Consider the following 16,374-nt stretch of genomic DNA (forward strand, 5'->3'; position numbering starts at 1 on the left):
AATAGAATGGCACTAAATTTGTTAACTGCTGCACTAGGGGACACTTGTGCTGTCCTACATATAGAATGCTGTACATATGTGTCTGATAATCAAGAAAATCTAACTAGTGTCCTGCAAGAGATAGACAGGGAAGTACAGGCCATACAAGCCTTCTCCCATGACCCGCTCTGAGCCTGGTGGGATGGACTGTCAGGAGCATGGTGCTGGGCATTTTTGAGTTTTGTTATTAGGGCCAGAGTACTGGTCATAACATGTTGTAGTTTGTATTGCTATTGTGGACTCTGTGTTCAAAGAGCTGGCATATGGGTCAGGGTACCCTGTAGAAATCATCCAGTGTAAAAGGTGGAGTGTGGGGTCTCTGACCAGAGTACACCAGAGGTTAAAGGCCCACTCACCATACATACGCATGCAGGTAATGACACAATAGTATTACTATGTTAAAGGCTCCTTTGCCCTATGTATTTGTGAGGGTGATGACTCAGCAGTAGCACTGTACATACTGTGCAAGTGCACCTTTATATAACCTACTTATGTTAATGTAGCACATATTTCACAAATTGGCACAGGCCTCGTTTGTTTGAGCATATATATAAGGTGCCACTGACCAGCCAGTTGTGGGCTGTTTTGGTCATAATAAAGAATGTCCCACCTACCTACAGCCACTTGTGTGTTCTTCCAATTTCCAGTGTCCAGAGGGGTCAAGTCCCTGGCTGAGGAACTTGCACCTGACAGGGTGTTTATATTATTATTCTCTCCCCCCCCCCCCCCCACTCACCACTCTTTCCATCTCTGTGAATTCTCTTTTTTAAATCTTGTTTCTTAGTTCTGCCTTTCAGAGATAGTGACATCATTGGCAAAGAAACTCTCTGCCCTCCATGTTTTCTGTACTTCCTGTCAAAAGAACAAGTTGGTCTACTTCTGTTACCATTGATTCTGGAAAATGCTCTAGTCACATCTTTCTGGTCAATTTCTGACAATCAAGTGAAAGACCAAATCTTGACAGGTGGCTAAGTTTATACATAGAATGATTCATATCTTACTCTGGTTATGCGAAAAATAAGCTACCTTGAGATGGGGAGAATTCTTTATTTGTTTTTTTATCACCTAGCATTATGATTTATGCATAATGTATACTCAAAAGAGGTTGTGAGTTTCAGAAAAAATTTTCGATATAAGAGCAAGCACACAATTCCTGTCATAGAAACTGCCTGTGATAACTAACAACTAACACAAATAGACAGCAAAAACTTACATCAGGGCTGAAACTAGGAAATGATGCCAACAATATCCCTGAGAAATCTTTGCTATGTAGTCTGCCTGGCATTATATTAAAGAAGTCATAAAGGGTCAGCTTATCACTCTCTTTCCCAATAAAATGGTGCAGAGTTCTAGGAAGTACATAAAGAAAGTTTTGTAAGAATACCTCAACATTTCCATTTTTGAGGATCCAGGGATAGAGATAAGGGGTGCCACGGAAATCAAGGACCATTTTGTTTTAAGAACATTTTAGCTTCACAGATATAAACTTTCAGGGATGTTAGCACAGATAATCAAATAGCAATATCTGCTACGTAAACAAAAAGTATGGAAGCAGTAGGGTGCTTCCCTTGGAGATTCAGAAATACCACTCTCCAACTCAATAGGCAGCAGCACCAGAAAAAAGGCTAGATGCACTTAGTCCATATTTCTGAAACAGGGGCCAGGCCAAATAGAAAATCAGATGTACAGATGCAAAAATTAAAATAAACAGAAAAAGCACGTAGATAATTCACTCCTTTATAGGAACATTCCGTGGCCTAACTCACTTTCTACTTTCTCTCGGCTCCTGAATATTTGAAGTTATACAAAAGTAGATTATCTAGCACTCTAGATTAACATCTAAGATAAAAATTCTGAATACACCTAGGTAAATTCAGGGATATCTATAGGAAGATAAGGTCACACTATTTGTAAACAAAACTCAGATATAAAAGGATAAAAATAAAAATTTTTAAAAATGAGATATTTTTTCAAAGATTCTGTATCTAAGCGAAGTTCAAACACACATAAATTGTAAAGGTTCCATCTACACTATTTTAGAACAAATATCAGATATAGAAAATATTGCACCTATTATGAATAAAATAAAAATTGTAAAAATGAGACTAACAAAAAGATTTTGCATCATAAAATAATGAAATAACCAAGGCAAGTAAGAGAGAGTAAGAACCTATTTTGAAAAGTTTATTACTAGAAAGAATCTAAAAATTAGATAGAATCTGCTTTGTGCTCTCATGTAAATGAAGGAATATAGGGACTCTTGAAAAATAAAAAGATTTAAAAAAAGAAAACTCCCAGATTTACTAAGGATCTGGTAGTGCTGAGGTGCTGCAACCAGCACGGCTAGGGTTTAGGATCTGAAGAAGGGGCCGACGCACAAATGAAAACACTAGACAAGAAATATGAATTATTAAGCGGCGGGGGCCTGGTGGTAACCTCGCTCTAGGAAAGGCAGACTGAAACCTGGCCTTGCTTGCTTTTATTCAATTTTAGATACACATCATGCCCTCAGTAAAGCACGGCAAACAGGTAGCAGACAGACAGTCTCAAAGGTCAGTAAAGATCAGTAAAGATTTACTTTGAGGCTATCAGGTCAGGAAATTGCTTCAAGCCATTGCTATCTCAACAGGGAACAATCAGTGCATAGCTTTAGCCCTGATAAAACTCAAGGTTCATCAGCCTTCCGAGTTCCTTGATGCACTCTCATGATATTATTGACAATGGATGGCTACCTGCACTGAGGAAAGGACTAAAAAAAAAAATTGAAAACAAGAACATGGAATGAGCAGTATTAAAAATAATGTTAAGATGCTGTAAAGAGTAAAATAGACTTAGTTGAAAATTGAATCAATGAGGTGGATAAAAAGATTGTGAAACTCTATTAAAGAATGGTAGATTAAAAAATGGTGGTGGAGTAAGTGGAAGCTACACTGACACTCTCCCAGGACAAAACTGAAAATAAAAACTAGGAGACCGCATAGAGACTGGTAGGAAGTGCAGAGGCGTGAAAGGGCTGGCTGGGCTCCCACAGACAGCAGCTGAAGTTCCCGAGGGATATCTCAGCTTTGGGGTTTGCCACTGAGAACACTTTGGTCTTAAACACCAAGTTGGGGCTCCCTAGCCCAGAGCACCAGAACTGAAAAGCAGCGGGGTTACTGTCTGGCAGCAAGAAACTGCTAGAAATGCAGGCACCCTCTTAACTGAAAGGTTTGCACTGCAGGAAACAAGACACAGAGTCCAGGCGATTAAAAAGGTGGGAAGTTTTAATCTTGCTCTCCCGGGCGAAACTCGCTGGTCCGAGGGTGGGCCAGGGAAGTTTGCGCCAAAAAGGGGGCATAGGTACTTCTTTTATACAACTGTTTAGTGAGGGGAGGGTGGAGGGCATGAGAGGTGTGGAATTCCTGCCTCGGGCCAGGGGTCTAGGAAGGCGTCAGTTATCTTTGTCACCATCTACCTTGCAGATGCTAGCATAGGCTCTGGACTTCCCCTCTGCCTCAACCTAACATCCCGGCCTTTTGGTGATAGGGGGCGCCCGAAATTGTCCTGGTTACTTCCTGCTGACCAGGGGCAAAGAGGGTGGGGGATGTTAAAGGCCAGGGTCAGGCAGAGGTGAGTTGAAGGGCAGCCGAGTGTAGGGATGGAGCAGGAGCTGGTTTACAGTCACCCGCGACATTCCCGCGATCCAGGAGCGGATGAATTTGAGGAGGCAGGGAGCTAGGGAAGAAAAGACACAGATGAGAATTAGGGGCCCTATCAGGGGTAGGATCCAGGTAGCTAAAAGGCTTTGGAGCCAGCTGAAAAGACAATTGTCCCAGGAGTGTCTTGCACATAATTCTTCACTCAGCTTAGTCAGGGTCTGCACGTTCTGTTCCACCACTTCGGACTCGTTGATGTAGTAGCAGCATTCTTCTTGAAGGAACATGCAGGTTCCTCCTTTTTCCGCAGTAAGAAGGTCTAGGGTCCTTCGGTTCTGCAGGGCTATTTGGGCTACCGATGTTACTTGCCTCTGCAGGGAGGCTAAGGAGGAGTAGTAGATTCCAGGGCTATCTGGAGTTTGTCATTGAAATCCTGAGCAGAGATTATGCTGTTATTCAGGCCCCCCGCAGCGAGGCCTACCGAGGCAGCGATACTTACCCCCAACATGACAGGGAGGAAGGCGCCCAGGCGGGCCCCAGGGTGGGATGAAGGGAGCAACCAGGCAAGCTCCGACTCTCCATACAAGGTTAGTTGGGGAACTACTGTGACCCCGAAGCAAGGCCTGGGGTCAGAGGAGTTTGTGCAGTTGCTTAAGGTGCCGTTGCACCAAAAGAAGGTACCCGGGCTGGCCTTGGTGTGACTGGCTGCACTGTGGTTTTGGGTACAGTTCCAAGTGACCCGTCCTACAGTTACCGGGTTGCTGGTCTGGTAGCATACCCGCGGGGGCAAGGTGGGTTCTGGAGTTTTTGGTTCCCAGAGGGGAATGCCAGCCAGGGTTAGCTGACATTCACTGTGTCCTTAGGTTCCTGGAGGACTCATGAGTGGGACGGCAGCCAGCAAAGGTCTTTGGAGAGAGACACATAAAAAGCAGTGTGAGACATTGGGCAGGGTGCGGGTCTTGTTAAGGAATAGTAGAGTGTGTTGGATAAGTTGGAGCCAAGAAGACAGGACTTCTACCCAGGGGGAATCAGGCAGCTTCCCTTTAAGGGAATGTTCGGCCTGTAGGATGCTGTTGGAGACCTGAATTTGGGCCTCCTGGGCCATGACATATTCCCGGGAGATGTAGATGGTCCCTGAAGGGTCGAACTCCAACCACCCCATATAGTTTTCCCATAACACCCACAACCCATCGCTGGTCCCAGGGGTCCCGGACCCTGATGTTGAAGGTCCCGTCCTTCCAGAAAAAGGGACCAGACCTGACCTCATTGTAGGCAACATGGATGACACAGGCTGACCAGCGGCAACCCCCATAGGTGTTGACGTCTTGATTACACCTGTCTGGGTTCCACTGGTCATAAGCAAAGCAGGCATATCATCGGCCTCTGTTGGACACTGACCGGAGGTTGACAGCAATCAGGATCTCCGCCTGGCATCCGACCAGAGGGCAGTCCTGAGATCCTATCTGCTGAGTGTCTTGTGTGCTGTCCTGGTCGTAGGTTTCACGGACCTTAAACCTCCAAACATAAGCAGGTGGGGGTGGGTGTAGGTTGCCCAGGGCTGGGAGGAGAAGGAGGAGGGGGAGGGCGGCTAAGGCAGACCTTAGTGGGGCCCAACACCTCACATTTATAGAAGTCATGCTTCTCCGGGGTCCTCTTGAGTCTGGAGAGGTGGTGCCACGATGGATCTCCAAGTAGTTTGGCCGCAGTGGGGGTTGTGAGGATTACTGTGTGAGGTCCCATCCACCTGGGTTCCAAGGCCTTGGGATGTAGATTCTTAAGGAGAACTGAGTCCCCGGGCTGGAGGGGTGGTCCTTGCGAGCCATGGTCAGCTGGTTCTGGCATGGGTAGAAACCTGTCAGCGTGTTCCCAGAGAAGCTGCCTGAGTAGAGACAGGTATGGAAGATAAGTAGCCAGGAGAGGAGGGTCAGAAGGGAGACGATGGTTGAGCAAGAAGAGTCTCCCATATAGGAATTCAAAAGGGCTTAAGAAGGTGGGGCTCCTTGGTGTAGCCCAGATTCTGGTCAGGGCCATGGGCAGGAGATCCATTCAGGAGCTGCGAATTTCTAGGGAGAGTCTTGTTAGATGGTCTTTAAGGAGGCCATTGGCCCTCTCGACCTTACCCGATTATTGTGGGCGGTAGGGTATGTGCAGTTTCCAGGAGATGCCAAGTGAGGTGCTAACCTGCTGAACGACCCTTGATAAAAAAGCCGGGCCGTTGTCTGATTGTATGGAGGTGGGGAGGCCGAACCTTGGGATTATGTCTGTTATTAGGGTCTCAGTCACAACCTCAGCAGTTTCCTTGCGGGTAGGGAAGGCCTCTACCCACCCTATCAGGGTGTCTACCATGGTAAGCAGATATTTGGTCTTCTTGTGGGGAGGCATATGGGTGAAGTCTACCTGCCAGTCCTGCCCTGGGAGGTGTCCCCTCATTTGATGGGTAGGAAAGTTGGTGCGCATTCCTCCCTGGGGTGAGATAGCTGCACACGTGGAGCAGGAGGAGCAGGCCTCGTGACTGCCTCTCGCAGTGTGGACGAGGTGAAGAGGGGTTCGCGGAACCTCCAAAGTGCCAGGGGTCCAATGTGCAATGACTGGTGGACCTGTTGGGCAATAACCGCATGACAATGGGCTATCAGAAAGGAATATTTGGAGTCTGTATATATGTTTACCCTCCTCCCTTTGGACAGATGCAGGGCCCTGGTCAGCGCAATGAGCTCAGCCTTTTGAGAGGTAGTACCCTCTGGGAGCTGGGCCGCCTCCAGGATCCGCTCAAGTGTTACTACTGCATAGGAGGCTTTCCGACATCCCTGGGGGTCTGGGCACGAGCTTCCATCCACAAACAGAGTTAAGTCAGGATTAGAGAAAGGAAGATCTGAGAGTCCCGCCCGAAGTTGAGTGAGGGTCTCGACCACCTCGGGGCAGGAGTGCGTTGCCACAGGTTGGGTGGAGGCAGCAGGAAGGAGAGTGGCTGGGTTCAGGGCTGGGGAATGAGTTAGGGAGATGTCAGGACTCTCGAGGAACAGGAGATGGAGTTCCTGCATGCGAGAGGGGGCAAGGAGAGATAAGGATCAGTATGACAGAAGATCCTGTAGCCTATGGGTGGAGAAGACCTGTAAGGGTTGCTGGAGGCAGATCTTCTGGGCTTCCTTGGTGAGAGCAGCAGTGTGGAAATCCCTTTCCACGTCCCGCGTGGCCCAGGGTTCCAGTTCAGGGTTCGATTTCTGGAGAAGGGCCGCACACAAATGAAAGAGACTAGAAGAAATTTAATTTGGCGATATGGGGGGCCAGGCGGGAGCCCACCTCTAGTGGGAGGACTGCCGCTGCTCTGGCTTTTGCCATCCCTTTTATTGGGGTTCTGAGATACACCCATTGCCCTTAGGCAGGTAATTCCAGTAACAGACAGATTATCTTATCAATAAGGATTTACATGATTATTTGGTGGGGAAGTTGCCTCAGTTACCATTGTCTCAATTAGATAGGGAGTGGTTTGCTCTGACCTTTAGTTTCAAGGTTGACCAGCCTTCCCGGGTTCCCTTTTCACATAACTACCAAGTGACAATGTTCGGTTTCCGGCACAGCAGCTTCAGCCAGAGCCCGGAGACAGGGCTGCCATCCCGAACCGTGGGATCAAACTGTCTGGACAGGTAGGCTTCAGGGGTGAAGGCTGGCCCTAGGGGCTGGGTGAGGACCCCCATGGCTATTCCCTGCTTCTCATCAGTAAATAGTTGGAAAGGCTTAGAGATGTCTGGGAGAGAGAGAGGGGGAGATGCCAGAAGGGCATCCTGGAGCTTAGAAAAAGCCTGGCGAACGAGGGAGGGTGAGGAGAGGGGGCCTATTGGTGTTTCTTTAGTGGCCTGGTATAGAGGCTTAGCTAGGAGAGCAAAATTTGGGACCCAATGGAGGAAGAATCCTACCAGCCTTAGAAAGGACAAGATCTGTTCCGCAGAAGTGGGAGGCTGTAGGTCTCGTATTACCTGTGCTCAGTCAACTGTCAGTACTTGGGAATTGGGAGTCAGACAGATCCCCAAGTAAGTGATGGTGGGGGCCGACAGTTGCGCCTTGGCAGGAGACACACGGTATCCTTTGTCCCCTAGAAAGTTGAGGAGGCCAGCTGTCTGCCTCTGAGAAATGTCTAAAGAGGGGCTGTAGAGAAGATCATCTACATACTGGAGAAGAGTGCTGGGTTCTAATGAGCATTGTTGGAGATCTCTGGCTAAGGCCTGGCCAAACAGATGAGGGCTGTCTCTGAATCCCTGGGGCAGAACTGTCCAGGTGAGTTGACAGGATACCTGCTCGTCTGGGTTCTCCCAAGTAAATGCAAACAGATGGTAAGAGTCTGGATCCAGAGGGATGGTAAAGAAGGCATCCTTGAGGTCAAGGACGGAAAAGTGGGTGGTACCAGATGGGATGCGGGAAAGAAGAGTGTAAGGATTGGGGACCATTGGGTGGATGGGGACCACCGCTTCATTGATTAGTCGGAGGTCCTGCACCAGCTGGTAGGTTCTGTCTGCCTTCCTAACGGGGAGGATGGGGGTGTTGCAGGGAGAGTTGATAGGTATGAGGAGACCCTGCCCCAGAAGCCGAGTAATGAGAGGTTTGAGGCCTCGTTGATGAGTTAGGGAGATAGGAAACTGGGGACGGGAGGGAAACGAGGTGGGGTCCTTAAGTATGATCCTGACTGGGGTATGGTGTCTAGTAACCACTGGGGTAGAGGTGTCCCATACTTTTGCGTTGACAAGGGACGCAGGCAGTGGGGGATCAGTGTTCCCGTGAAGGGAGGGAGCCAGGAGCGGAAGAAGCAGGGAGGCTGAAGGACTCTGAGTGAGCTGAAGAGTGGCCCCTAGTTTGGTGAGGATATCTTGTCCTAAAAGGGGCACGGGGCACGAAAGCATGACTAGGAACGAGTGGGTTATAGGGCTATTGTCGAGGAGACAGGGAAGGGGCCCGGTGGCCAGCGGGCAGGTGGATTTGCCGTCAATACCCATGACCGAGATCATGGAAGGGAACAGTGGCCTGGAAAAAGAGGGCAGGACAGAAAAGGTAGCCCCCGTATCGATCAAGAAGGAGATCTGCTTACCCGCTACCTTGAGCTTTACCCTGGGCTCGGCGAGGGTGATGGGGGTAGTCGAGTCCGGGCATCTTCAGTCTTCAGCTAGTCCCAGCATGGCCAGAGGAGGGTCATGACCTGGAAGGATGGCCCCTCTACTTTGAGAGGCAGAGGGCCCATCACTTTTCCAGGGGCAGCCACTTTTCCAGTGGCCGCTTTGACCGCATGCCAGGCAGGGCTTGGTTGGAGCCTGGGGTTTTGGCAGTGTTTAGCCCAGTGGCCATCGTTTCCACACTTGAAGCATTCTCCAGGTGGCGCTCGTCCTTTAGTTGCACCCCCACCACGCACAGTCCCCTTTGGACCATGCGTGGCTGCCATCAGCCTCAAGGCTGCTACCAAGGCTTGAGTTTGCAGGTTCACCTTTTGTCGAAGGCGGGCCTCCCGATCTGATTCTGCCTGCTCCTCATGGGCATTGAAAACCTTAAATGCCATATTCACCAGATTCCAGACAGTAGTCTGAGGGCCATCCTCTGCCTTTTTAAACTTTTTTTGAATATCTGGGGCTGACTGCGAAATGAAGTGAGTGGCTAGAACTGTTGCTCCGGCTGGGGACCCAGGGTCCAGATGAGTATATAAGGTCAGAGCCTCAGTCAGCCTGTTAAGGAAGACCGTGGGGGTTCTCATCTGGTCCCTGAGTAACTTCCCTCAGCTTGTCAAAATTAACTACCCTGTGGGAGACGGCTTGTAGACCGGCTATTTGGCATTGGAGCATCTGGTCGCGATGTCAGTGGCCGTCTCACCCTTTGGGGGTATCTAGTTGGTACTCCCAGCCTGGTTCCTGACGAGAAACGGCCTGGGCCCCCACCGGCATAGAGGCAAATGTAAGGTGGATCTGATCTGCGTGGTCCGTTGCTGCTCCTAAGACTCTTTCCCTTTCATCTGATGTTAGCGTAGAAGAAAGAATGACATGGATGTCATGCCAGGGAGGTCATAGGCCTGAGAAAGGTATCGGAATTCCTTGACGAACGCAGTGGCATTGGTGGGAAAGGACCCCAGCCGCTTCTCAATCTGGGAGAGATCCGACAGAGAGAAGGGAACATGGACCCTGACCACTCCCTCAGCCCCTGCAACTTCCCAGAGGGGGCAGAGGAGAGGAGGAGCCCGGGAGCGGGTGTGCCTGCTGACTGGAGAAGAAGGCGGGGGTGGGGGAAGGGGAAGGTCAGCAGGTAAGGGAGAAGGCTCTGGGGGAGGGGGAGGAGGAGGGAGGTCAGGAAGTGATGATGGGGGAAGGGAGGGAATGGACAGCAGGGCAGAAGGAGGCAGCGTAGAAGGAGACCTGTCGTAGGGAGGCGGGCGAGTCGGAGGGGAGGAAAGATTCTCAGGGGGTTCAGATAAGGCGGAAAGTGGAGGGGTGTTGGTAGGCAGAGGGGGTTTCTCGTGAGGTAGGAGAACCTGGGCTATGGAACAGGAGGAGCAGAGGGAGGGATGGGAGCGCAGATAGAAAAAGGCCTGGACATATGGTACCTCCAGCCACTTCCCAGCTCGTTGGCAGAAATTATTGAGGTCGGTCAGAATGTTAAAATTGAAAGTCCCATGTTCAGGCCATTTTGACCTGTTGTCCAATTCATACTGAGGCCATGCCACGTTACAGAAGTAAATGAGGCGTTTAGGACGCAGATTCTGGGACAGACCTAGCTTAGCCAGATTGGTGAGGAGACACCCTAGAGGTGTCTTAGGATCAGATTTGGATTTTTGATTGCCCATTTTGAAACCTAGGGTCAGTAGCAGAGGCCCAAGGACCGGTGTCCCAATCGTTGAGCCAAGGCTATGGATGGGGATCTGAGGGACAGCAGGGGACGTCTCCCCCACCCCCTGGGGTCCGGAGTGAGGCCAAAAGGCCGGAGCGCCAAGGGGGACAGGAACGTCTTCACTACCTCCCCAGGCTTGGAACCTCCTTGGAGAGGTGGGGAGGGCTATGCCCAGAAGGCAATCTCTGATGTGGGCCATTATTTAAGGGCAGAGACGCTGGAAGGACGACCACTAGGAATCAATAGGGACTGGGACTCACCCGCTGACACTGCCGAGCTGGAGAGAAGCCTGAGGGTTCCCGAGCCATGAAGAAAGCAGAATGGGGGGTACCCTAGACCGTGAAAGGTCAAGCGGGGCACTCGTCCCCACCTGGGTTTCTGCTCCAGATGAAAGGTTTGCGACACAGAAAATAAGACACAGAGTCCAGGTGATTAAAAAGGGGGGAGGTATTAATCTTGCGCTCCCGGGCGAAACTCGCTGGTCCGAGGGTGGGCCAGGGAATTTCGCTCCATAAAGGGAGCATAGGTACTTCTTTTATACAGCTGTTTAGTGAGGGGAGGGTGGAGGGCATGAGAGGTGTGGAATTCCTGCCTCAGGCCAGGGTTCTAGGAAGGCGCCAGTTATCTTTGTCACCATCTACCTTGCAGATGCTTGCATCGGCTCTGGACTTCCCCCCTGCCTCGACCTAACATTAACTACTCAACTTGGGCTCCAGAAGACGGAGTGCAGAGTGGACTGCAGCTGTGTGAGCAGAAGCCAGAATTGGGGGCTCTGGGTTTGAAGCTCACAGGGCAGCCACCACAATTTCCTGGGCTGAGTCATTCCTTCACACTGCAGAGAAAAACCTCTGGTAATGGACATTTACTATCCAGGAGGTTTTTGCCTATGGGGCAAGGCAGTTGCCCTACCCTGTTGGAAGGCCTTTGCCCCACCCTGTAGTTGATAGCTTGAGGATAAACAAATTTGAGTGTGAATGGAACTATAGGCAGAGGCAGGTCTCTGGAGGATTTGAGTCTCTGCCTGATCTAATCCTGAACATTGGGTTAGGAAAAGCAGATCCTGGTGTACATCTTGGTCCTTTCCAAAGGCATCCAACCCCAGCAGAGGAAGCGTGGATTGCTGATAACACCAAATAGGATACTAAGGGCCAGTCACAAACAGCATCTGACATTGTTCTGCACTATAGATTGGGAGTTGTAGCAGATCTACACAGACACAAACCCAAACAGGTAGCCAAATTGGGGAGACAAAAAAAAAAAAAAAAAAAGCCCCAAATGAAGGAAAAAGAGAATTCTCCAGAGGAAGAGCTAAATGAAATGGAAATAAAAAACAAGAAATCAGACATGGAGTTCAGAATAATGATAGCAAGGATGCTTAACAGCATGAGAAGTGATATAGTAACTATGAAAAAATAGTCAGAAATAAAGAATGACATAGCATTAATAAGGAACACATTGGAAGGAATATACATCAGATTAGGAAAAGCCAAAGATCAGATCAGTGAATTAGAAGACAGTAGAAATAATCACTCATTCGGAAAACCAAAAAGAATAAAACAATTTAAAACCAGGAGGAAAGCTTTAGGACAACATGAAACTTAACAATATTTACATAATAGGTGTGCCAGAAGGGGAAGAAAGTGAGCAAGGGATAGAGAATGTATTAGAAGAAATAATGGCAGAAAATTTCAGTAACCTAGTGAAGGAAAAAGTCACACAAGTTAAGGAGCAGAGAGAGTCCTAAGCAGGAAGAACCCAGAACTATGCCCAGACACATCAAAATTAAAATGCCAAAAATTAAAGACAAAGAGAGAATTTTAAAGTCAGCAAGAGTAAGCAATTTGTTACCTACAAAGCAGCTCCCATAAGACTGTCAGCTGATTTTTCACCAGAAACTCTACAGGCCAGAAAGGCATGGCATGAAGTATTCAAGGTAATGAAAAGCAAGGATCTGAAACCAACATTACTATATCCAGCAAACCTATCATTCAAAATAGATGGTGAAATAAAGAGCTTTCCAGACAAAAAAGGCTAAAAGAGTTTATCACCACCAAACCAGAACTGCAAGAAATGCTAAAGGTACTGCTGTAATGAGAAGAAGAAACAGAGAGAGTGAAACATAGGCATAAATAATTAAAATGGCAATAAATAAGTACCTATCAATAATAACCTTAAATGTAAATAAGTACCTATCAATAATAACCTTAAATGTAAATGGTTAAATGATCAAATCAAAAGACATAGGGTAGCTGAATGGATACAAAAGCATGAACCAATTATATGCTGTCTGCAAGAGACCCAACTCAGAAAAAACAAACCCACACAAGATGAGAGTGAAGAGATGGAAAAAATTTTCCATGCAAATGGAAACAAACAAACAAGAAAGCTGGGGTAGAAATATTCATATCTGACAAAATAGACTTCAAGATAAAAGACATCACAAGAGCCGAAACCGGTTTGGCTCAGTGGATAGAGCGTCGGTCTGCGGACTGAAAGGTCCCAGGTTCGATTCCGGTCAAGGGCATGTACATTGGTTGCGACACATCCCCGGTAGGGGGTGTGCAGGAGGCAGCTGGTCAATGTTTCTCTCTCATCGATGTTTCTAGCTCTCTATCCCTCTCCCTTCCTTTCTGTAAAAAATCAATAAAATATATTTAAAAAAAAAAGAAGAAAGACATCACAAGAGATAATACAGGTCACTACATAATACTAAACGGACCAATCCAACAGGAGGATATAATCCTAGTAAACATATATGCACCCAATATGGGAGCATCTAAATATGTAAAAATACTTCTGGAACACTTTGAAGGAGAGATCAAGAGCAATACCATCATAGTAGGGGACTTTAACATCCTGCTGACTTCACTGGATATAACTTCCAGACAAAAAAATTAACAAGAAAACAGAGACTCTAAATGACACACTGGATCAGTTGGACTTAATTGACATTTATGGAACATTTCATGCCAAAGGTGCAAAATATACATTCTTCTCAAGTGCACATGGCTCATTCTCAAAGATAGATGATATGTTAAGACATAAAAAAAGGCTCTACAAGTTTAAAGAGATTGATATCCTATTAATCATCATCTCAGATCACAATGGAATGAAATTAGAAATCAACTACAGTAAAAACACTGAAAAAACATTCAAACACAAGGAAGCTAAATAGCATGTTATTAAACAATGAATGGGATACCAATGAGATCAAGACAGAAATAAAAAAACTTCCTGGAAACAAAACAAATTGAACACACAACACCCCCAAATCTCTGGGACACAGCAAAAGCAGTCCTGAGAGGGAAGTTCATAACATTATAGGCATACGTTAAAAAAAAAAAAAAAAAAAACTAAGAAAAACTTATAAGTTATCTAGCACTACAACTTAAAGAATTAGAGAGTAACAAGAAAAGCCCAGAGTAAGTAGAAGGACGAAAATAACTAAGATCAGAGCATAAATAAATGACTAAAACACAATACAAAAAAATCAATGAATCCAAGAGCTGATTCTTTACAATAATAAGCAAGATTGATGAACCTTTAGCCAGACTCATCAAGAAACAAAGAGAGAGGATCCAAATAAATAAATTCAGAAATGGAAGTAACAACTGACACCTCAGAAATACAAAGGTTTGTAAGAAAATGCTATGAATAACTATATGCCAATAAGCTGGACAATGTGGATGAAATGGACAAATATCCTAGAATAATATAATCATCCAAAACTCAATCAGGAAGAATCAGAAAACCTGAATAGGCCAATGAAAACTGATGAAAGAGAAGCAGTAATAAAAAAACTTCCAGCATGCAAAAGCTCTGGTACAGATGGTCTCACTGGGTAGTTCTACCAAACTTTCAAAGAACTAATACCTATCCTCCAAAAAAAATCCAAGAAGAAGGAACACTTTCAAGCTCTTTTTATGAGGTCAGCATTACCTAATTACAAAACTAGATAAAAACACTACAAAGAAAAAGAATTACAGGCCATTATCTCTGATGAACATAGATGCTGAAATCTTCAACAAAATATTACCAAATTGGATCCAGCAATATAATAAAAAGATTATACACCATGACCAAGTAGGATTTATTCCAGGGATACAAGTCTAGTACAATAGTCACAAATCAATAAACATGATACATCACATAAACAAATTGCAAGAAAAAAATCACATGATCATATCAATTGATGCAGAAAAAGCATTCAACAAAATCTAACACCCATTTTTGATAAAAACTCTCAGCAAAGTCAGAGTAGAGGGATAATAAAGTCCATATATGACAAACCCACAGCCAACATAATACTCAATGGGCAAAAACTAAAAGTGTTTTCCTTAAGAACAGGAACAAGACTGGGATGTCTGCTTTCATGATTCTTATTTAATATTCTTATTAAATATAGTACTGGAAGTGCTAGCCACAGCAATCAGATAATAAGAAGAAATAAAAGGCACATCATAAGTTATATAAATGTCTAATCATTAGGTTGTATACCTGAAATTAACATAATATTGTAATGTCAACTATAATTAAAAAATAAAATTATTAACTAAAAAAAAGAAGAAATAAAATGCATTCAAATTGGAAAGGAGGAAGTAAAACTCTCATTAGTAATAGAAGACATGATAGTGTACATAGAAAATGCTAAAGAATCCACCAAAAATTTTTAGATTTAATAAAGGAATTTGGCAATATAGCAGGATACAAAATTAACACCCAGAAATTGATGGCATTTTTATACACCAATAATGGACTCTCAGAGAGGTAAACTAAACAAACAATCCCATTTTCCTTTGAAATAAAAAAGTTATGATACTTAGGAATAAACTTTACCAAGAAGGTAAAAAAGTTTTACTCAGAAAACTATAGAAAGTTGAAAAAGTAGATAGAGGAAGAGATAAACAAGTGGTAGAATATACCATGTTCATGGATTGGTAGAATTAACATCATTAAAATGTCCATACTACCCACAGCAATCTATAGATTCAATATAATTCCTATCAGTTACCAAAAGCATATTTCACAGATCTAGAACAAATATGTCAAAAATTTATATGGAACCAAAAAAAAAAAAAATAGACCTCGAATAGCCAAAGCAATATTGAGGAAGAAGAATAAAGTTGGAGGGGTCACAATGTGTCCCAATTTCTCCTTCAGGGACGTAAGCACAGGTGACCAAGGGTGCCTCAGCCAGTCTCTAAACTGACACGTACTACCCAAGGTACTTACTTAATATTGACCGAGCATAAATTACACAGGAGACAGACATGCAATGCACGAATCACTCACGGTTTATTTACCAGAGTCCTGGTGGTTTCCAGACCTCAGCAGGCCACCCGGGGATCTGAGCCGACAGACACACACACTGGACGTTGGACGTTGCAGCTGCAGCTCGGCGTCTTGCTTGAGGCCTCAGTTTCCGGCTCACTGTTTGGACTCACAGTCCATGGCAGAGCTTGGGCAGATTGCAGGAAGGGGGGTGGAGAGTGACCGTCTGTGGAGGAGCAGAGCAGGCCTCTCTGATCTTCCTCTGGTACTTCCTCCTTTTATGTGCCTAGATGGGTGTCTTCAGTGTGTCTTATCAGCACGTCCCAGGAGCCTTGCATATCTGGTTTTACATATGGGGAACAGATCACTTTATCTATTTTCTACATACAGGCCACTCAGGGGTGTTTAATCAACCTGTTTACATTACATTCCATACTTTTTAACATCATACTTTAATATCACACTGTAATTCCACATTTTGATACTTATTCTATATTATTCTTATCACTATTACTATAACACAATGCCAGATATCAAGTTATGCTACAAAGCCACTGTAATCAAAACAGCCTGGTAC

This window comes from Cnephaeus nilssonii (assembly GCF_951640355.1).
Source record: "Cnephaeus nilssonii genome assembly, chromosome: 8".
NCBI lineage: Eukaryota > Metazoa > Chordata > Mammalia > Chiroptera > Vespertilionidae > Cnephaeus > Cnephaeus nilssonii.